This window comes from Eschrichtius robustus, chromosome 17 (genome assembly GCF_028021215.1).
Source record: "Eschrichtius robustus isolate mEscRob2 chromosome 17, mEscRob2.pri, whole genome shotgun sequence".
In the NCBI taxonomy this organism is placed as follows: domain Eukaryota; kingdom Metazoa; phylum Chordata; class Mammalia; order Artiodactyla; family Eschrichtiidae; genus Eschrichtius; species Eschrichtius robustus.
Genome location: NC_090840.1, coordinates 64869824 through 64893058, shown reverse-complemented (window position 1 = coordinate 64893058; position 23235 = coordinate 64869824). Strand labels below are relative to the sequence as shown.

General features: G+C 38.2%; 1 protein-coding gene across 1 annotated transcript in view; it reads left to right on the top strand.

Annotated features, from left to right (window-relative positions):
* The first annotated feature begins 16691 nt into the window (after positions 1-16691).
* Positions 16692-23235, top strand: part of RAD21 (RAD21 cohesin complex component) — a 28400-nt gene continuing 21856 nt past the window's right edge. Inside the window, exon 1 of the mRNA XM_068525529.1 lies at positions 16692-16892. The gene's annotated coding sequence lies outside the window, so the exon portion shown is untranslated. The remainder of the gene's footprint in view (positions 16893-23235) is intronic.

Below are 23235 nucleotides of genomic sequence, written 5' to 3'. Positions count from 1 at the left end.
TCCTAGTGATCTGGGATATTACTAAGCCTCTCTGCTGTCAATTTTCACCATTCAACAAATGGTGCTGGAACAACTGGATACTGTACCCACATGCCAAAAAAAAAAAAAAGTGAAGTTAGACACAGACCTTACACTCTGCACAAAAATTAACTCAAAATGGATCACAGAATTAAATGCAACACACAAAACTATGAAACTCTTGGAAGATAACATAGAAGAAAATTAAATGACCTTAGGTTTGGCGATGACTTTTTAAAGATTTATTTATTATTTTATTTATTTATTTATTTATTTTTAAAATTTTTGGCTGCGTCAGGTCTTAGTTGTGACACACCAGATCTTCGTTGAGGCATGTGGGATCTTTCTTTGCAGTGCGCGGGCTTCTCTCTAGTTGTGGCATGTGGGTTTTCTCTTCTCTATCTGTGGCGCACAGGTGCCAGGGTGCATGGGCTCTGTAGTTGTGGCGCTCGGGTTCCAGAGCGCATGGGCTCTGTAGTTTGTGGCACGTGGGTTCTAGTTGAGGCGCACGAGCTCAATAGTTGTGGCGCGCGGGCTTAGTTGCCCCGTGGCATGTGGGATCTTAGTTCCCCGACCAGGGATTGAACCCGTGTCCCCTGCATTCTAGGGCAGATTCTTCACCACTGGACCACCAGGGAAGTCCTGGTGATGACTTTTTTGATAAAGCAACAAAGCACAATCCATGAAAGAAATAATCGATAAGCTGGACTTCATTAAAATTAAAAATTTCTGCTCTGCAAAAGATATTATTAAGAAAATAAAAAAGACTAGGAGAAAATGCTTGCAAAAATACATATCTGATAAAGGGCTTTTATCCAAAATATACAAAGAACTTTAAACTCAACAATAAGAAAACTACTCAATTAGAAAATGAGCCAAAGACCTTAACAGATACCTCACCAAAGAAGATATATAGATGGCAAATAAGCATATGAAAAAATGCTCCACATCGTATGTCATCAGGAAAATGCAAATTAAAACACCAATGAGACACCACTACACGCCTATTAGAATGGCCAAAATCTACAACATTGACCTCACCAAATGCTGGTGAGGATGTGGAGCAACAGGAACTTTCATTGCTGATAGGAATGCAAAATGGTGCACCCACTTTGGAAGACAGTTTGGCAACTTCTTACAAAACTAAACACATTCTACCATATGATCCAGAAATCCTACTCCCCTGGTATTTACTCAAGAGTTAAAAACTTATGTCTACACAAAAACTTGTACACATATTAAACTAATGATTATTACCAATAATTATTTAACTGGAGTTGCAAATCATACTAAAATTGCCTCTAAGATTTCATTTTAAATTCTTTAGGTCTCCATTCAGTGAGTCCTTTTGTTCCCAGATCCGTAGGCAGAGCTGTCTCTTCCAGATTTCAAGCTCAGATCAGTTTTTTAAGTTGTTTCACTCTTCTGATTCTAAGTCAGTGGTCCTCAATCTGGAGACTTTTTGGGTTGTCACATGAGGAGGAGGAGGGAGATGGTACTAGTAGACAGAGGCCAGAGATGCTGCTGAATATCCTGGATACCGGACAGCTGCCACAAATGGCACAATGATAACTATACCAAGTTGGAGCAACCGTGCCCTAATACCGTCTGTCTCTTAGACGTCTTTTGTGTAGTTTTCTCCTCAGCCCACCTTCCATGTGTTCCTCTACATCCCTAGGGTAACACATGATTATAATGACAGTGCAATGGTTTTTACAGTAAGATCAGTTGTGTCTCAGACAAAAACCAGTATTCATAGAATATGCAAATTATTTGTGATGGTAAAGTATTTTGTCAAAGGAAGGTGAATGTAAGTTGCTATCTCCCACAGAAATGAGTTTATTTTGTTCACTTTTAGCCTTCCATTGAAAAGTATTTGTCAAAGCCAGCCTACTCATTATTCTTCATCCTTAAGATGTGTTTCAGTGATGCATCTGACAACTTATACTCAGATTTTCTTTTGGATGTCATAGTTGTACAATAATAAAGATGAAGCCTATTGTAAGAATCTTCCAAAATGTAGAATTCAATCATGTAACTCATTAATTCTTCACACAAACATGTTGCATCAAAGACAGATACGTGTTTTTAAATTTTGTATGATGATAAAAATCTAAAAAATGTAAAGAAACAATGCCAAACTAGATATGACATCTTTAATAGCACAGAATATTATTTGAAAGCAGTAGCTTCAAATATATTAGTATTAATAGATCTGTTCTTTCATTTCAAGAAGCATGTATTAGTTTAAATTCTATTCAAGTCTTTGATATCCTAGTTCAAAAAATATGCATGGTCTATATAGCAAACCAAGCAATAAATTGCTTAAGAAACCTCTTAAGAATTTTGTACTTTGGAATAAGTGTAATCTCTGATAGAGGGCTCATCCCCTAACTGACTCCACTTCAGCCAAGCGGATCTCCTTTCTGTTCCTTGAAACTTCCAGGGAACCTCTTGTCTCAGAGCCTTTGTACTTTCTGTTCCCTCTTCCGACACTTCTTCCCTAGGGACTCACAGGGCTCATCCTCTGGTTTCCTTCAGATCTTCACGTAAGTATCATTTTCTCAGGGAGACTTCCTTCACCCTCTCAATACTCTCTACTCCCATCCCCTACACTATTTTTCTTCATGGCAGTTGTCACCTTCTAATGTACTATATATTTTACTCATTTGTTGTAATAAGTACTCAGCAAATATGTGTTGTGTTCATTTAGTAAATAAAAGGAAGGAAAGGTGGGGATGCCAATAACATGGTTTTTCTGGAGTGGATTTAGTAGGCATGGTCTGTCTCTGGAGCTCTAATGCTGGTGGAAGCTTCTGACACCGGTCCATAGCTAAGGTAGTGTGATTCTGGAACGAAGTGTACCAACAATGCCTTCCTGATTCCCCAGCTTCCTGACAACTGCAGAGGTAGCCCTTTCTTTAGAGGGTGGCTCTCAGTTGATATTCTGGGAGTCTCTCCTGGAGACCCAGAGAGAGTCAGCTCTTCTTCACAATCTATCTCATTCATCTTAGTTTACCCAAATGTTTCCTATTATCTACAACTGAGCCCTGACTATGCCCCCATTTTACATCAAGAAAACTGATCATCAGGAACACTAAATGACAGCAATGAGTCAAGCCTGAGTTTATATGATCCCACAAACTAAATGAACAATTCTAGATTCCTCTTCCAATGACTCAGAAACACCCACGCAGTTCCAGAAATTTCTCTTCCTAATCCCTCAGAAAGATAGATTTCTGGAACTGATGAAAAAATATATTCTTTCCAGCCCAACCCTCTGCCTGGAATAGTTTGCACCTGCTACGGATGACTGTTAAGACTGCTCCCAAGGGGCAAAAAAATCTTGCATCTCAATATTTGAGCATTTTGCATAATATATTCTGTATGATATTTTTGTGCAATTTTCAAGATATGTTGTACCGGGTAACTCAAATTAAGTCACAAAAATCGGCTGTTTGGTTATAAACCATCCATTGTGGGCTTACAGTGCATATTATGGATTCAAATCTTCTTTCAACTAAAAATGGCTTGTTTTCCTTTTCTGATTACTCAGTTGATGACTTGTGTGATTTGGGACAATCAGAGCCTGAGAATCTGGCTGTTGCTTCCTGTCTTTTGCACATTCTGTTGAAGCAGCTAAACTCTGTATCTAGTTGGGTTTTTTTTTGTTGTTGTTTTTTTTGTGTGTGTGCATCTGTGGAGTTTGTTTTTGAAACTGAAAACATTTTTCAAAGAGAAAACCATCTCAGAAAAACATCACAGAGGGAAAATCCTCTCCATTATTTGTATAATATTATATAGGCAAGCCAAGGACAGGCTACTCCTCTGAAAAGACAAACCTGGTAAGAGGAGATTCCATAATATAGAAAGCAGATGAAGCTGAAGGAATCAGAGGATGGAAAGGACCAACATATTTTCAGGGGTATGAAAGTTAGTAATACAAAGTTATTAAATAACCTGTGAGTTAATTATATTGCACTTTTAACACGCTGTGGTTTTTTTTCTATTTATTTAAAGAGTTATTCCATAAGTTTTTAAGAATTGGTTCCCAGGGAATTCCTGGGTGGTCCAGTGGTTAGGACTCGGCGCTTTCACTGCCAAGGGCCCAGGTTCAATCCCTGGTTGGGGAACTAAGAACCCACAAGCCACGTGGTGTGGCCAAAAAAAAAAAAAAAAGAATTGGGTCCCAAAACGTACAGAAGGAACTGTCCCTTACAAAGTTGTAAGTTAGATCATGAGAAATTGTCAATATTATTGAAAGTTATTTTTAAAAAGAGAGTTTCTCTCTTGGTTGTCAAAGTCAGTACATTTCCCACTACTCAGATGGAAATCAGACCTTTACCACAAAGAGAATGCTCCTTAAAAATGGCGGTCTCATAGCATCTAACATAATAGCTTATTAGGTTTAAAAGAGAGAAGAAGAGAGAAAGAGGGAAAGAGAGAGAATAAATACCTTGGCTACCATCAATAAGAATTATATCTTTAAAAAAGGTTTTATATTAGAGAATTCTGTCACAAAACACTGTTAGATAAAATATTATACTAAACATATGATATAGTAAGTATAAATAAATAGGGTAACTCCCAGAATGTACCAGGTGGACTCAGGGCAGAGGAACTACGGTGAGTGTGCAGGGGTTGGAGAAAGATTCTCCTTTGTGCAGAATCAGGCATGAGCATTATGGAAAAGGAAACCCTAGGAAGGAGAAGTCTCATATTTGAGTCTGTAGGATTTGCTAAGGGGCCAGGAATATACATTTTTTTTATTAATCATTAAATTCCACAGCCTGACACATTGCCACACACATGATGGTTCAATAAATATTTGTCAAGCAGTTTGATACCAATGATGTCTGTTGAGCACGTACGTAGATGTCAACTCCTTTCTTGCTTCTTCTTGACTTAAATGGTGAAATGATACCTAGAGCAACAGGCATCATGTTCCAGCCATGAAGCCAGTATTCCAAGGATGATAGGGCAGGAAGATGTAAAAAATGTGGGTCTTTGAGGTTATCAAGGAACTGTTTCCTCCAGATGTTTTGTTATGTGAGTACTTAAATGTTTTATTCCCCCTTTTTTTTTTTTGCTTTTGAGTGCAAATTTTATTTGGTTTTTTTTTCCTCTTTTTTATTGAAGTATAGTTTCCGTACAATATTACATGTTACAGGTGTACAATATAGTGATTCACAAATTTTAAGGGTTATGCTTCCTTTATAGTTATTATAGTTTTATAATATATTATAAAATATTGACTCTATTCCCCATGTTGTACAATATATCCTTGTAGCTTATTTTATACCTCACAGTTTGTGCCCCTTAATTCCCTACCCCTATATTGCCCCTCCCCTCTTCCCTCTCCCCAGGTAAGCACTTGTAAACTAGGTAAGCACTAGTTTGTTCTCTATATTTGTGAGTCTGCTTCTTTTTTGTTATATTCACTATTTTGTTGTATTTTTTAGATTCCACATATAAGTGATATCACACAGTATTTATCTTTCTCTGAGTTATTTCACTTAGCATAAAGTCCATCCATGTTGCTGCAAATGGCAAAATTACATTCTTTTTTTATGGCTGAGTAGTATTCCATTGTGTGTGTGTGTGTGTGTGTGTGTGTGTGTATGTGTATATGACATCTTTTTTATCCATTCATCTGTTGATGACACTTAGGTTGCTTCCATATCTTGGCAATTATAAATAGTGCTGCTATGAACATTGGGGTGCATGTATCTTTTTGAAATAGTGTTTTTGTTTTTTTTGGATGTATACCCAGGAGTGGAATTGCTGGGTCATATGGTAGTTCTATTTTTAGTCTTTTAAGAAGCCTCCATACTGTTTTTCACAGTGGCTGCACCAATTTACATTCCTATCAACATCATACAAGTTTTCCCTTTTCTCCACATTCTCACCGACATTTGTTATTTGTAGACTTTTTTTTTTTTAAATTTTATTTATTTACTTATTTACTTTTGGCTGTGTTGGGTCTTTGTTTCTGTGCGAGGACTTTCTCTAGTTGCGGCAAGTGGGGGCCACTCTTCATTGTGGTGCGCGGGCCTCTCATTATCGCGGCCTCTCTTGTTGCGGAGCGCAGGCTCCAGACGCGCAGGCTCAGTAATTGTGGCTCACGGGCCTAGTTGCTCCGCGGCATGTGGGATCTTCCCAGACCAGGGCTTGAACCCGTGTCCCCTGCATTGGCAGGCAGATTCTCAACCTCTGCGCCACCAGGGAAGCCCTGTAGACTTTTTTATGATAGCCATTCTGACAGGGATGATTTGATATCTCATTGTGATTTTGATTTGCATTTCCCTGCTAATTAGCGAAGTTGAGCACCTTTTCATGTGCCTGTTAGCCATCTACATTTCTTCTTTGGAAAAATATCTATTCAGTTCTTCTGCCCATTTTTTAATTGGGTTGTTTGTTTTTTTGATGTTGAGCTGTATGAGCTGTGGAGGTAAAAGACCTGTACTCAGAAAACTGTAAGACACTGATGAAAGAAATTGAAGACGATACAAATAGATGGAAAGATATACCATGCTTTTGCACTGGAAGAATCAATGTTATTCAAATGACCATACTACCCAAGGCAATCTACAGATTCAGTGCAATCCCTATCAAAATACCAATGGCATTTTTCACAGAACTAGAACAAATAATTTTAAAATTTGTATGGAAACACAAAAGACCCCGAATAGCCAAAACAATCTTGAGAAAGCAGAACAGATTTGAAGAAATCACACTTCCTGGCTTCAGACTATACTACAAAACTACAGCAATCAAAACAGTATGGTACTGGAACAAAAACAAACACATAGATCGATGGAACAGGTTAGAGAGTCCCCAAAAATAAACCCACACACTTATGGTCAATTAATCTATGACAAAGGAGGCAAGAATACACAATGGAGAAAAGACAGTCTCTTCAACAAGTGATGCTGGGAAAATGGGACAGCTACATGTAAAAGAATGAAATTAGAACATTCTATACCACCATATACAAAAATAAATTCAAAATGGATTAAAGACCTAAACGTAAGACCAGATACTATAAAACTCCTAGAGGAAAACATAGGCAGAACACTCTTTGACATAAATTGTAGCAATATTTTTTTGGATCCACCTCCTAAAGCAAAGGAAATAAAAACAAAAATAAACAAATGGGACCTAATTAACTTAAAAGCTTTTATGCAACAAAGGAAACCATCGGCAAAATGAAAAGATAAACTACTGAATGGGAGAAAATATTTGCAAATGATATGACCCATAAGGGATTAATATCCAACATAAATGTTTTATTCTTTGTCCCTGAAACCACTGTTATTTATTACTTGTAGGGAAAAAAAAAAGGTTATTTATTACTTGCAGAAAAAAGCATTCTTCATTGATACACCCCTAAAAGGAAAACTGTATCTTTTTTCCAGGTCCTGAAAAATAGGCCTGGTCTGATTTCACAGCAGCACCCCCAGATAAACAAACAAACAAACAAACAAAATCACCTGTTTGCTGATGTCTGCAATTCTTCATGCAACAGAACACTTTATCTAGAACATGTGATATTGACTCATGCTTAATTGTATAGCACCTGCTTTTGGCATTATCTTTGGGTCTGCTCCAAGAGAGAATTTCCTGTTTTAGGAACTTCTGGGCTCGCAAATTCAGATAACCCTCAACATATCTATTTTTCAGTTATTACAGGTTTCCTGGTTCAGCCATTGCTAAGCTTTTGTTCTCAAACTAATCACTCTGCTTCTTTGTATTACATAAATAACCACCTCTAAAACTTTTCCTCATAAACCATAAACCTGGATTCTTCCCTCAAATAGTCATAGATGACCATCTGTGCCAGTTATCAATTTATTGTCTCTGAGCTCCAAGTTCACCTTTGTTTTGCTTTGTCATACAGGAGCTGGACCATGCAAATATTTCCCCTTGTCAGCTAGTGCAATGTTAGGCTTTGTCAGCAGGGGGCGTGGAACAGAAAGCAGCATATGGGACACCCAGTGGCACTCATGCACCAACAAGTTTAGCCAGCACCATGCAGAATCTCACTAGCAGCTCAGGAAGTGACTTCCCAGTGAGCTTCACCAGCATCCCAGAGGGCTGATTCCCAACTTGTTTTACTAGGGCCCCAACAGGTGGTTTCCAGCCAGACCTGGCTGGTGGCACTTCAGCAAATTCTCTGTTATTAAGTAGGCCACAGCCACACCCTCTCCAACAGGGTCTGGATGTCAGTGTTGGCCTCCTTCCAAGTCTTTTCCTTCCATGGGTATTAGACTCAGCTGTAGAAGTAGTAGCTCCTCCCTACCTCTGCTATTCTTGTGTTCTGTTGAGTTCACTTTATTGCTAAGCTGTAATCACCTGTTATTTAGTTAACTATTAATTATTTATCCCTTAGTAGTTACTCCCTGCTATTAGTTCATTATTAGAAAATAATTCTTTATATTGAAATGTTCCACTCAATTTACTGCACGATTTCTGTCTCCTGGCTAGACCCTGACTGACACATCTTCTTTAGGTCATTCATAGGAATTCTGCATGGACTATCTTTATTTTACAAAAATGTCAGGAGTCTACTGACTTCCAAAATAAATCAACCTGTCAGTTGTAATGTTAAACATGTAAGGCCAAGTTTCCAAGCCTGGTAATCCAGTACATTAAAATTAAATAATATATGTTATTTTGCAAAGGTCCAGGAATCAGGAAAGACTCAAAGACATTGAATTTCTGTTGTGGTAGCCTTCCTTTAACCCATTAACATTTATTTTAATTGTGGTTCCAAGGTAATATTTCAAATAGTCTGAGAACGAAATTGCACATGTAAATACTTCAATGTTTAGGGAAGTATTTGGGTATTAGAAATGGACTCTAGTATTGCCTACAAGTCAAGGATTTGAAATTTTTTTATCTCTACTAATAATGAGCCTATAGGCAAACTAAATTTTTAAAAAGCTGTACTTTCAACCCACACAATTGAATATCAGAACATTTGAGATTTTTAGGTTCTGTGCTATCCTTTGTCAAGTATGACCCAAGTAGAGAAAATATTTACAAATAATATACCTGATAAGAGTCGTGTCCATAATATATTAAGAATTCATACAATTCAACAACAAAAGGTAAACAACCCAATTAAAAGTGGACAAAGTATTTGAATAGACATTCTCCAAAGAGGAGACATAAATGGCCAACAAGCATATGAAAAAATGCTCAATGCCATTAAAGAAATACAAATCAAAACCACAGTGAGATACCATTTCACACCCACTTGGATGGATAGAATTAAGAAATAATAATAACAGAAAATAACTAGTCATGGTGAGGATCTAGAGAACTTGGAACCCTCATACATTGCTGGTAGGAATACAAAATAGCACAGACACTGGATAAAGAGTTTGGCTATTACTCAATAATTACCATATGACTCAGTAATTCCACTCCTAGGTATAAACCCCAAAGAATTGAAAACAGGTGTTCAAACAAATACCTATATGCAAATGTTCATAGCAACACTATTCACAATAGCCAAAAGGTGGAAACAACCCAAATGTCCATCAACTGATGAATGGTTAAACAAAATGTGGTATATCCACACAGTGGAATATTATATATCCATAAAAAGGAATGAAGTACAGCTATACACTACTATGTGGATGGACCTAGAAAACATTATGCTAAGTTAAAGAATTAGGGACAAAATGTCACATATTGTATAATTCCATTTATACAAAATATCCAGAACAGGAGAATCCAGAGATTAGTGGTGTCCAGGGGCTGGAGGGAGGATGGAATAGGGAGAGATAGCTGAATGGGTATAAGTTTTCCTTTTTGGGTGGTAAGAATGTTCTAGAATTAGATAGTAGTGATAGTTGCACAACATTGTAAATATACTAAATGCCACTGAACTGTATAATTTAAAGTGGTTAAAATGGTGAATTCTGTATTATATATATTTTACTGCAATGAAAAGATTATGGAAGGGAAGGAACTGGAGGTAGAAAACATGTACAATTCTTTAAAGAAATTTTGCTGTAAAGGGTAGTTGAGAAGTGGTGCCGTAGCTGGAGGGGGATGTAGAGTGAAAGGAAAGTTTTTAAAATATTGAAAATAGTGTTATATAATAATTATCAAATAGGTACTTGCTGAATGGTAATGTGGTGTATGGTTACCAGACAGACATAGAGGGTGGCAGCATTGGATTAATAGCCATTGATCTGTTAGATCCTAAACAGAAGATACCATGACCCACCTTTGCCTCTGATACTCATGGTCTCACTGTGCGAAAGAATTGAATGATGACAGTCGGGAAGCTAGATAAAATATGGAAGACCATAGAGACTAACTGATGTGTTGCTTAAAATATTAATTAGATTTCACCTCAGTTTGTCTTTCCAAAGTGAGATAGTGGATAAAGCTCACTGATTTTGTGCTACCAGTAAGATGTATGAATGAGAAATCTCATTTCCAATTGATTAATCATTGCCAAATAGAATAGATGAATAACTTGGAGAATTGGATGGTTACATATAAATATACTTTATAAATTCCAAATGTTCTAGAATAAATGCTGGTTTAAAAACATTCTGTGAATCTTTGGAAATTAGCTTAAGATTAAAATTATTCTTCATGTCTTGATTTCATTTAAAAATTTTTTTTAAATGTTTTGTTTTGGAAAATTTCAAACATATGCAGAGGTAGAGAGAGTGATTTCCTCATGTACACTTCACCCACCTTCAACAATTGTCCACTCACTGCTAATCCTGTTTCTATCCCCTCACCCACTCCTCTTTCCACTTCTTGAGGATTATTTTATAATACATCCCAAACATCTTATGATTTAACCTGTGAATATTTTAGTATGAATCTCTAAAGGATAATGGCACTCTTTTAAAATATAACCACAATACCATTTCACACCTAAAATAAACAATTCCTTGGTATCATCTTTTTGAACCCTACCTTCCATTAGCTAGTGGATAAAGAGTTTGTCCAGTTGGAAAACGCTGCTCTTTTTAAGAAATCTAGGAATGCCCACATAACACTGAGCAAGACATATTAACCTGGCCACACCTAGATGCATAGGAGGTTGGTAAATGTAATCTTTTAACTGGGTGCCATATGCCAATCTAAAGAAAAAGGGAAAGATATTGGGAAGTAATAAGCAGTTTTTGTCATGGAACTCAATATAGAATAAAGATCAACAGTGAAGGAGAAAATCAGCAGATCTCAGGAGAAATGAATGGTGAATGTGTTGAGGAAAATAAGTATGTCATTAGATATCCAAATATCACTAATAGTAGCTACAATAATATTAAAAGAATAACTACTATTTACTGAGCTCAAACAATGTGCCAAGCACCATTCTAGATGCTGCTCTAGATAAGTCATCTCATGTAATGAACACCACAGCTGCGAAGGTGTAGATATAAGTAGCCTGATTTTACAAATGAAAAAACTGAGCCTCAGAGAAGTTAAGCAACTTGCTCAAGGTCACACAGCTACTAAATGGGAAGAGCCATGATGCAAACCCAGGTCTACCTGGTTCCAAAGTCTGTCCTCTAAAAATCCTTTCCCCTTGATGTGGTCCACGTACCAACAGCTTCTGAATTACCTGGAAGCTTGCTAAAGGAAGGAAAAAAAAAAAAAAATAAAGAGCAAAATCTTGGGCCCCATCCCAAGCAGCTGAATGCAAATCTGCAACTTAACAGAATACCGAGATGAGTTTTAAACCCGTTAAAATTGGAAAATCACTCTCTTCCACCCTACTATGAATACACCAGGCCTCACTGATAATAAAACATCAACTCTAGTCTTAGGGAAAGAATTTTGATCTATTTTGTTACAGTGTGAGTTTCTATAATAATATTAATTCCTCACTTACAATTAGCAGATAGGGGAATGATTTCCAAATGACATGGAAGTTACGTCAGTTCAGATGTGATTTCTTTTTTCCCTAACACATTTTTTGCCCCCGTCAAGTTAATGCAAAGCCCATTAACACAGGACTGTACATGATGCCCATTTCCTTCCACTCGGCTCTTGGCTCCATTGAGCCCCGCACTGTGTCTTTCCAGTGCTTACTGCAGGAGTTTCCCTTATCTCATAACCTAGCAGCTTCTATCTTTCTTTACACCTTTTCCATCAAGCTACTTTCACCTACTTTTTAAGTACTGTATCTGCTATATTACTTCCTTGATTAGTGGTAATTTAACATCTTTGAAGTTTGCAAGGATTTTTTATTAAGATGTTACCATTTTTGTTCTCTGCATTGGTTTTAAGAGCTCTACCCCAACCCTATTTTCCTGCAGTTTGCCCTACTATTTTTAGTAAGCAATTTGCAGGATGAAAAGAACAATGTATATTACGTTATAACAAAAACACCTGCATTCTGGAATGGCTGGAGGGGTTCAGAGGAAACACTATCCATCTGCTTTTGGGTAAGCACCCATTATTGTCAAAGATGCCTCATTATTACAGAAGAGATCATGGGCTTGAAAGTAGAGGAAATGCATCAAAATAGTCAATGACAAAAACGTCCAGCTAAGGAGTTAAAAGTGCTCCCAGCATGGAAATGTTGTTAGCATAATGAAATTTTCTGAGAAAAGTCAAAGTGATTATCATAGACCCTGACCCAGCTTCTGCCTCTGCAGCTTCCACTGGCCTCAACCTCAGTGGTTGACAAATTCACATTCCCATCAGGCCCAGAGACCTGCCGCATCCCTGAGGCCACTCCTGGCCCCTAGTGATTTTTCTTTGCTGACATCTACCTGTCTGAACAGACCTTAAGTGCAGCCTTGACTGCGATGTTTGCAGCCCCTCTCCAGAGCAGAATCCTGATTCAAAATGACATGCCTGAAGCTGAGCATGTGACTATGAATGAAATCTACCATTTCTATGATTTATAAAACCCTCTCTCACACATGCCGTTATCACTAACTTATTTAATATCTAGAATATTAAGAATTGAATACCAATGTTTTGTCCTTAATCCCGCCGCTTAAATATAATGCATCTGATTATAACATTTTTGACTATGACTGTTGTCCTTAAAATGTGTTCCCTTTTTGATTAAAATATTACCATCCTTTTTAGGGATAAAAAAAATATTGTTGACCGTAGAAGAAAAGCAAGAATCTACAATTTTTTTCAGTCATTTTCTGTCCATTTTTCTCTATTTAGCCCAAAATCTTAAAGGGGCTAGTCACTCTTTCTGGACTTTTCTTTAATGAACTTTAGAAACCACGTGCAACAAATATTTTATACTTTGATTTTTCTTTATTTAAATAATTTTTAAATTCTGGTGCAACATACTTAATACTCATCCATTATTAATATTGAAATACTCCTGAAAATCTATCCATTTTCCTTATTCCTCTCTTAATCTAACCCCTCCTACTTAAAATATATTTTTTATGTCATAGAGCATTATGTTTTGAAAGTTTAGCAATTCAGAGAAACAAATCTATGAAATTGTGTTTAAATCTTAAACAACTCTGTTACTATGTGTTGATCATCTATTTCTGTAAGTTTTTATCTCATGAAAAGTCTCAGTTGTGTGAATGTGTGTGTGTGTTCCTGAAATAATAAGACATAGAAAGAACACAGCTGCTTTATAAACATGCTTAAGACAGAGGCAGCATCCAGTTCTTCAGACAGTGATTATCCCAAATCATACAAGTCATCAACTGAGGAAGCAGAAAAGAAAAGCAGAGTATTCCAACTGGAGGAAGATTAGATCTGCAATTCAAATCTGTCCCGCCACGGTTTTAGTCAAACAAATTCACAACTATTAAAATTGCAAATTTTACATTGCAAAATTGCACACTCACCAAATAAGTATTTCCAGGTAAAGGAGATATTAACTGCAGCTAACTTCTGTAGCAAGAAAAATTAACTAGCTCAACGTTGTGTATAAGGAAATGAATGAACATGTTGATAGGATGGGACTTCAAGCCAGAACAGAATATATACCTTGTTCAAAAGAATCAAATCCACAGATTTAGGGAATTAGGGTTGTATGTGAAGAAAATATTAAAGAAATCCATGAAAGGGAAAGTGGGCTCCAGTGGAGAGCTACTGGGTAAGAATAAATGGTTCAAGAGAAAAGAAGTGATAGTACCTTGGGAGTTCAGTACTGGAGAGAGAGAGATTACAATTGTAATCAAATAAGGATTACTAAATGGGCATAGAGCAAAGAATAGTTAAGAGGGACATTTAGAGTATGCAGGTATTTACTGATGTTCTTAAAAGCTGAATGTTTGATAAATATTTGCCATACCTTGCCAGCTATTTCATTACTCAGAAGCTAGAAGGTTCAAGAATAATAGTCACAATTTATTGAGTAATTACTCAGTTTCAGCCACTAAGTATTTCATATATATGATCTTATTTAATTCTTTCATCAGTCATAAAGAGTATGGCCTCCATTTTTGTAGATAAAGAAATCAAAACCCAGAGAAGTTAAGTATAATAAATTGCATATGGTAAAACAGCTGGGAGGTAGAAGAGATGGATTTGAACCCAAAGCCCATATTCATAACCATCCTTCAAAGATAGAGGGGAAAGAGTCTTCGATAAAAAAGTAAGCTGTTGATTTAAATGTTAGATTTGTTATTAGAAATTAGTAAAACAGAATTGTTTTTATTCAAATTAAGAGGAAATGTATGTGGTCCCACTGACAAAAACTCTAAAAACTAATGTAATATAAGAAAGACAGGTAGTGGCAATGCATATTCATCTGACCATATTTTGAAATGGAGACAGATTTAAACTGAAATTTAATATTAACAATGAAGAAGGATTCACCATGCAATGTAGTCTTATCCATGTAATCCTTAACCTGACTCAAGACTCTTCCCAGACGATTAGTTTTAGATCATTTTGTAGCTGATACGCTTAAATTATTTCGAAGTGTTGAATTAAATCGTTCACTGGCAGAAATTGAATTTTTCTATTGTAAAGAGTTTCTTAATGAACGAGTGTGTGTTTTTGTTTGGTTGGTTGGTTGGGTTTTTGTGGGTTTTTTGGAGATGATGACACAATTGCCAGAGTTGAGTTTATGAAAAGCCACACCAGCAGGAAGGATTTAAATGTTTTAAACATTTAATATGTACTGGTTGAGGGAAATCACAATGAAAATGATAAAAGTGCTTGCACCCCTTCCCTACTTAGCTTGGGATTTCAACAACTATCCTTAATGGCAGCCTTTAAAGTCCCCATTAAAAAAACAAAGAAAAGAACAAATAAACAAACAAAAAATTGCCCAACTAAAATAGAATAGTCACTTGATGAAGCTTTGAGTTCCAGCTGCCATGACCACTTGGCTAATGGACTCCAGCCTGTGAGTTGAACCCTGCCCCAAGTAAAAATCAGGTGACCCAGGATAAGTGAAGCACAAGGCTGCCCACTTTCTTATCCACCTGTTGCTACAACATAGGAAGGTTAAAAGTGAGTTGTGTTGTACAGTGTTAAAACCCTCGAAGGGTCCAGGGCAGTTGAAAAACTAGCATACAACTGGGCTGGATTAAAACTGCTAGGTGTCCACATCAAACGATGGTAATCTTATCCTCTACTCTGGCTAGGAGCATTTTGTCTAGCTCGGGGTGCCATTCTTTAGGGAAAAAACAAAATTTATAGGGGAGAATAATTGTGATAGTGACAATGAAGATAGTAATAAAAATAACTTAGATTACTTGTAACATGCCATGCACCATTCCAAATGCTTCTACATGTATTAATTCATCAATCCTCGCAACAATCCTCAGGTGAGAAACCGAAAGCACAGAGAGGCTGTTACTCATGGTCATACAGGCAGAAATTGGCAGGGCCGTTTTGTAAAGCCCTTAAGTTTGGGGCGGGATGGGGACCTTTTTTTTTTTTTTTTTTTTTTTTACAGTAGTAGTGTTATCCTAAATATCAATAATACAGAGGATCAGGGAAGACTCTCTTGTGGGAGTGACTTTTGAGCTAAGAGTGTAAGATTAAGAATTAGACAAAAGGAGAGGGGATGGAAATGCAAGACTATTCTAAGCACAGAGAACAGTGAGTGCAAAACTCTTGAGCTCTCTTGGTGCGTTTGATGACTGGAGCACAGTGAGGAAGAGAGGGGCAAGAGAGGGAGCAGGAGGCAGGGGCTGGATTGTTGTATCATCTTAAGTATGTTGGGTAATAGCACATAGGCAGATACTATCTCACTATATCGTCATTATATCCCAGACCCTAGCTATCATAGTAGGTGGTTCAGAGAAGACCGTCTATAAATATAGGTTGACTGAATGAATGAACCCCTACATTTTAGAGAACTTATTCAAGGGCTTTATGTTACATTCGTTGCTACAGAACCATTTAAATGAATTTTTATGTAAGGGGCACACAAAACTACACAAAGACAGGTTTTTTTCCTTTAAAACAAGCCCAAGGATAAAGCTACATCCAATCAGCGCTTCCTTGGCAAGCACTGCGCGCGCGCCGCTTGCCAGTTCCGCGACGCTCGAAGACCCTCTAGCAAGAGAATCACCTTTGCGCTTGCTCAGTTCGGGACTGCTCAACCAGAGGGCGGGTGCCAAAGAGAAGGAAATGGTCGCTGAGCCTGCGTCGCTGCTTCTGGGGCTTAGGCTGGCTGCGCAGGCGCACAGGTACCATTTTGACCGTAAACATCCTGCCGATTTGAACCGAGGATTTGGGCGGCAGGAAGAGCCGCGGCGTAACGGCAGCCATCTTGTTTGTTTGAGTGAATCGGGAAGGAGGCGGCGGCCGTGGCGGCGGCGGGAGCTGCTCCGAAGCTACACCTCACAAGGGCTCCCCCCTTTCCCCGCCCCCTCCCCCGACCCTTTTCCCCTCCCCAGGCCACCCAGCCCGCCCAACTCCCGGCGGAGAACAAGGTAAGATAGTCGGCCGACCCCTTCTTTTTCTCCGGCTCTCTTCCCCCCACCCGTTCCCCGCCGTCTTGCCGTCGGGGAGCGGGACTCCGGGGTGGGGGTGCCGCGGGAGGGCGAGGGAGACGTCGGCACTGCCTGCGCCCCGGGTCGGGGCAGTGCTGCCACCCTCCGAGCTCCCGAACCGCAGCGCCGCCCGCTCAGGCCCCTTGCCCAGGTGCCCGCCCTCGGCCGGGACCCGCGCAGCCTGGGCCCGCATCATCGTCTATTGGGTAACAAATGGTTCAGGTCTATTTCAAGGCCAAAGAAGCAGTTACTCGGTCGGTCTCTCGGGGAGACGCGGCTCCCCGAGGAGGCAGAAGGAACCCCGGGCCGCGGAGGGCGAGGAGGAGGTTTGAACGAGCGCGCTCTGGGCACAGGGCCGCCTACTCTTCGGGTGAAAATGGCTGTCTGGGAAGACGCGGGATTCGGGGCGGGAGGCGGCGGCGGCGGCGGGCTGGCCGCCCGTGACGCCAGCTCCGAGGGGCCGCAGCCGTCCGCCGAGCGTGGGTGCGGGGGTAGGAGACACGCGGGCCCTGCCATCGCGGCCACGGTGGGGCCGGAGGACGGGGCGGGCCCCTGGCTAGGGACCGCTGTTGCTCCCCCTTCCCCTTTATTTTTTTTATAAAGGAAGATGGTTACGATGGGGATATCAAATATTGGCCAGCCCCATAGAAAACGCGACCGAGGGAAGTTGCCTCTGATTCTTAGGAAATTAGCATAATTGGTTTTCCTCCCTGGCTTTCCTAGCGATTGAGGATATTGAGTGTTGTATTTGGGCGGGGGCGGGGGGCGTTTCTGACAAATGCCTGGTGTCTCTTTCCTCGCTGAGAAAGGCTTTGAGAATGATCTGCTGTGATAGTGTGGGGTGACACTGTCGAGCTGTGCTGCTGCCAGACTTAGCGGCCTTCTTCAAATCTGAAAGAGGGGAACGCTGGAGGGTTTGGCCACCTTACGATTTGTTAGGCTTTCAGTGTTCAAAAACGCGCTTGAGTTTTTAAGGGTTTCTGGTAAAGGCTACTGTTCATCGGCTTCCCTTTGCAAGCGAAAGTTAACATCTGCTCTCCGTGTATTGTTTAGAATGATCATTGAATTCCAGAAACAAATTGCCGTTTTCTTCCAACGACTGTAAATGCCAGGGAGCTGTGTGGTTGTGGAGAATGTTGAAGACAGGCTGGAGAAGCTTTCCTAAGTTGTAGAGTCATTAAATTTCTTTGTTTCATGTTGGGAGCAACTAATCAATTACTTTTAAAAAGGCATTGATGAGGACGTATGCCATACCCAGTGATTAAATTATTACCAGTTTGTAGATGAGGTGACAGCAGTGCATAACTCAGTGGACATAGTGCCTTTTTATATACAAGTCAGAATTACATTGATAGAGCATAGCTTTTATCTTTCTTGTGTTTATAGAGGCAACACATTAGTACAATCTAGGATTAACTTTTCGTAAGGATGAGAATGTCTTTCCTGGTGAGGTCCTATTTATTGGAACATAAAGATTCTGAGAGTTTTATCTTTTATAGTTTGGTACAGAAGGGAAATTTCTAATATCAGAAATGAAGATTTTGTGTTTTTTGTTTAACTGTTGTGATGTCAGAATTGTTAGGCATGGTCACGATAGCTGGTATGTGCTCTGTGGGAGATTTTTTTTCCAAAGTAACTATTTGTGGCTGTAGTGGCATTGTGTTGGGTATGATGTTCTGTTTAATTTTCATAATACTGTTCGGGAAACATCCCCATTTTATAGATGAGAAGGCTAAGACTCAGATGTTAATTCACTTTTAACCCTTACAAAACAACTGTGGAGGGAGCTGAGTTTGAACCTAGGACTGTCTGATTGTAAAACTCTCCTTCAAAGAACATTAGTATCAAAAGGGGGAGGGGAGCTCTAGGGTGCAGGGTTGGAAATACCTTCTGTCCCTGAGACACTCCCCTAGCACCCCCAAAGAGATGGTTCCATTCTTATCTGAGTTCGATGTTGATGTTTTCTAAGGTTAGTAATCACTGAATTTCCACCTTCCAGTTTTTTATAGTTAGGAAAAGTGAACTACACAGATTAAGCAGCTTAACATGCTAGTTACTGGCAAAGCACTCCCAAAATAATTGTTTTTACTTTGAATAGATGGCGTTCGTGTATGCCATAAGTTAAAAAAAAAAAAAGTCCAACAGTACACAAGGGCAGTCCTCACTTTCTCCCTGGACCCAGGTTCCAAAGGTGACCGGTGTCATCAGTTTTATTTGCACTCCATAGATATTTTTTGCTTATGCAAGTGCACGTTTGTATACATGTATAGAGAGAGCTCTATTTTATCATTGTTTAAGAGTGCATGGGAATTCTATTGTATGATTGTATTAATTTGCTAAAAGCCACTTATTAAGGGCTAGGTAGGTTATTTCTAGTACTTTGCTATTAAGTCATGCTGGCAAGGCAACATAGTGTTTAGTTAGACTTGTGGGCTCTGAAGTTCAAGTTCCACTTGCATTAAATACTGGTGATCTTTGCCACATTCCTTATCCTCTCCTTTTCTCTTTTTCCTGGTCTGTAAAATGGGCCAGTATTTATCTTTTAAGACTGTCACGAAGAGGATGGACACATAAAATACTTAGAGCTTAGTAAGTTTTTGGGTTTTTTTTTTGAATTGTTATTATTATACATCCTCAAGTATACTTTTGGTTTATTACTGGAAGTGCAGTTTCTTGCTGGAGAGTATGAGGTGTTGCCACATTGCCTTTCAAAGAGGTCATACCAATTTATGCAACCAGTATCCTGCCCTGCTTTTTAACAGATGAGTGAAATATTATAATGAGTTAACATCATTGTAGAAACATGAGCTGTAATTTGACTTCGTTTTTTTAGAAACATCTTAAAGAAATTGCCGTTTTTGCGTTCCTGAATATGTTCTAAATTATCAGTCTGTCATTTCACATCAGATTTAAATTACTTTTTAGGATCAATTTTTAAAAGTTGTTTGCTGCTTTAGAAAAAAATTGAGCAGTCATGAAATTGGTAAGCTACGCTTTTTGACCAAATGCAGGCTTTCTGCTAAGATCTTTTGTAAAGGATTAGCAAAATTTAGAATCTTTAAAACTTTCAACCAATCTTCTTTTGAGATTGGTTAAAGGTTTGGTATTACTAAGGGAAAAAAAATGGTTTAAAAGGCAACAATGATTACACTTTACTCTTATTTAGGTATAAGCCAATAGTTGATCCACTGCTGTACATCAGGCTTCCTTTAGTTACTAAGGTGATTTCCTCTTGCTAATTGGTTCCCAGATTAATTTTAGCACCACTCTGCTTTAGTTACTCCCCATCCAATGCCAAGAAAGCATCTGTTTAGGAATCTCTGCCTGGGCATAGCTGGGATATTTTAGGCATGGTACTCTTGACTAGCAGCTGAAGTGCTGGCCATGAACTGCTGACACCTGTTGAGACGTGCCAGTTTCAATTTCTAAAATTTCCAGAATTTTTTACATGTATCAATTATGAGATCACTTGGTGTATTTCATTTCCTTATTCATTAAGCACTTATTTAGTAGTTGATACGCAGCAGGGAGTATTCTAGGAGCTAAATAGTAAGAGTTTTTTTACTTATTTGGAACATGACTATCTTCTATAGTGATACTTGGAGCTTATTGTGTATGACAGTGATTGTATTTCTGAGAACACACAGCTATATTGGATTTCTACAGAATCCTGTAGATTGTATTTATAATGCTGTAGAGGCAGCTTAATTTTTATGCTAACAAACTTTAAGGCTTGAAGTAGAAGCACTGCAACATAGGAGGCTCTCTTTGATTATGGGAAGCAAATTTTGATCTGCTAAGTGGAATAGAAGGTGCACTTGAGGTGGTGTTGTTTAATGCTTTTACCTTAGAGCATTGGATCCGAATTCTTCCTAGTTTAGTATTCCTTAGTTCTTTTCTTAACTCCACATTTGAGAGAAAAAGTTCACATCATTAGGCAGTTGATGAAGCCTATTTTATTTTTGTCTTTAGAGAAAATTTTCCTAGTGTGAATGAATGATCCCCTGGAAGCATCTGGTTCAGAGATTGAAAATTCCATTAAGTGATGGAAACTGGAGATGAGGCAGACCTGACTGAATTACTCTTGCACCACCACCCTCCCAAACATTTTTGACAGGCATAAAATCTCTTGCCTGGGATACATTAACTAATATGTATGTATTTTCTGTACCTTATTGGAAAGAATGAGCATAGTTTTTAATTGAAAGTACAATAAGCAAACTTCTTGTTTAAAATTTACAGTCTCTTTGTAAAAACATGAAAATTCGAGTTAACTTACTCTGGATCTTTTTTCTTAAGCTAATTCAAAAGAGATTTTGCATTCCCAGTAGCCGTGTATGAGAAATGCAGCGTCTCTGTATCCCCACCAGCATTTGCTTCCTGTTGCCGTTATTTTTTATTTTAGCTCCTATAAGAGGTGTGCAGTGATATCTTATTGGGTCTTAATTTGCATTTTTCTAATGACTAGTGATGCTGAGCATCTTTCCTGTTTTTAATTTGCCATCGGTATATTCTCTTCCTTGAAATGTCCTTTTTTTTTTTGCCCATTTCTAGTTGGATTTTTTTTTTTTTAACTCTTTAGTTTTGAGAGTTCTTTATATATTCTGGATCCAGGTCCTTTTCAGATATGTGGTTTGCAAATATTTTTTCCCATCTTCTATCTTATCTTTGCATCCTCAATGGGTTCCTTCATATTAGGTTCTTTTCCTTTATAGGACATGTTTTTGGTACAATGTCTAAAAATTCTTACCAAGCTTTAGGTATCAAAGGTGTTTCCTTGTGGTTTTTTCCTTAAAATTTTATAGTTTTACATTTAAGTCTGTGATTTATTTTGACTTAATTTTTGTATAATGTGTGAGGTTTAGGTTGAGGTCTTTTTTTTTTTTTTTTTTTTTTTTGCCTATGGGTGATGTCTGATCGCTCAAGCGCCATTTGTCAAAGACTAAAAGACTACCTTCCTCCTTTGAATTGCTTCTGCATCTTTGTGAAAAATCAGTTGGACTTAATTGTGTGGATCTATTTCTGGGTTCTCTACTCTGTTCCATTGATCTGTGATTGATCTGTGTGTCTTTCTCTTCGCACAGTATTGACTGTTCTAGCTATATAATAAGTCTTAAAATTGGGTAGACTGATTCTTCCCACTTTATTTTTCTTTTTCGAAATACCTTTAGCTATTCTAGGTCTTTTGCCTTCCCTTATGAGTTTTAGAAAAATCTTGTCAGTAGGTATTAAAAAAACCTCATTAGAGTTTTGATAGGAGCAGTGTTAAAGTTTCTTTAAAAGCTAAAGGAACACTTAAATCATGCTGTCCAGTAACACCGCAGAACATTTGTCTTGGAAAAATGAAAAATTAACATTCACCAAAAGTCTGTATACACTAATATTTATAGCATCTTTATTTGAAATAGCCAAAAACTGGAAACAACCAAATGTCCTTCAGTAGGTAACTGGCTAAGCAAATTGTGGTACTATAACCCACCCCCATGGAATGCTACTCAGCAATGAAAGGGAGCATACTGTTAAGACATGCAACAAACACCTGGATGAATTTGTAGCATGATGCTGAGTCCAAGAAGCTATTCCAAAAAGTCACATACTGTATGATTCCATTTATATAACATTCTCAAAATGATAAAATCTGAGTAAAGAACAGAGTGGTGGTTGCCAGGACTTAGGAATGGTAGGGAGCAAGGGATAGGTGTGACATAAGTTTTAAAAGTTTTTAAATTTTAATTAGTTTTCATGTGTTTTGGGTGTGCTTGAGTTTCTTTCTGTAAAAGCATGACTTACCTTTTTTAAGTGTTACAGACATTTTAGAAAAAGTTCACTTGGCAAAATAGATTTTCTAAAATTTTCTGTGGAAAAGGGAAAATACATGATATAAGGGAAATTATCTTTTTACACCGTACACATGCTCTCCAAGCTGGAGTTTTTCAGGCTGCCTTTTTTTTTCTTAGGTATTAATACATTAGCTTACTAAAAGGAAAATAAAAGAATAATATACTTGTGTTTCTACTAAGACTATTTCAGTCATGAGATAAATTGTATACTGTATCATTGTCCTGAATTTAGTAATCAAGTGCTTTTCAGATTCCTGAGTTGAGAAAACTATACAACGCTTCATCTTTTTAAGGCTCAACTTTTCTAAACTACTTACCTGTAAAATGGGGCCCACCCACTTACTTATCTGCTTGGTGAAATATGAAATGCTTGTCATGAGGTAGCAATTATTATATAATGCATTTAGCTAAGAATCTCAGTTTTTAATGGGGTTCTAAACATG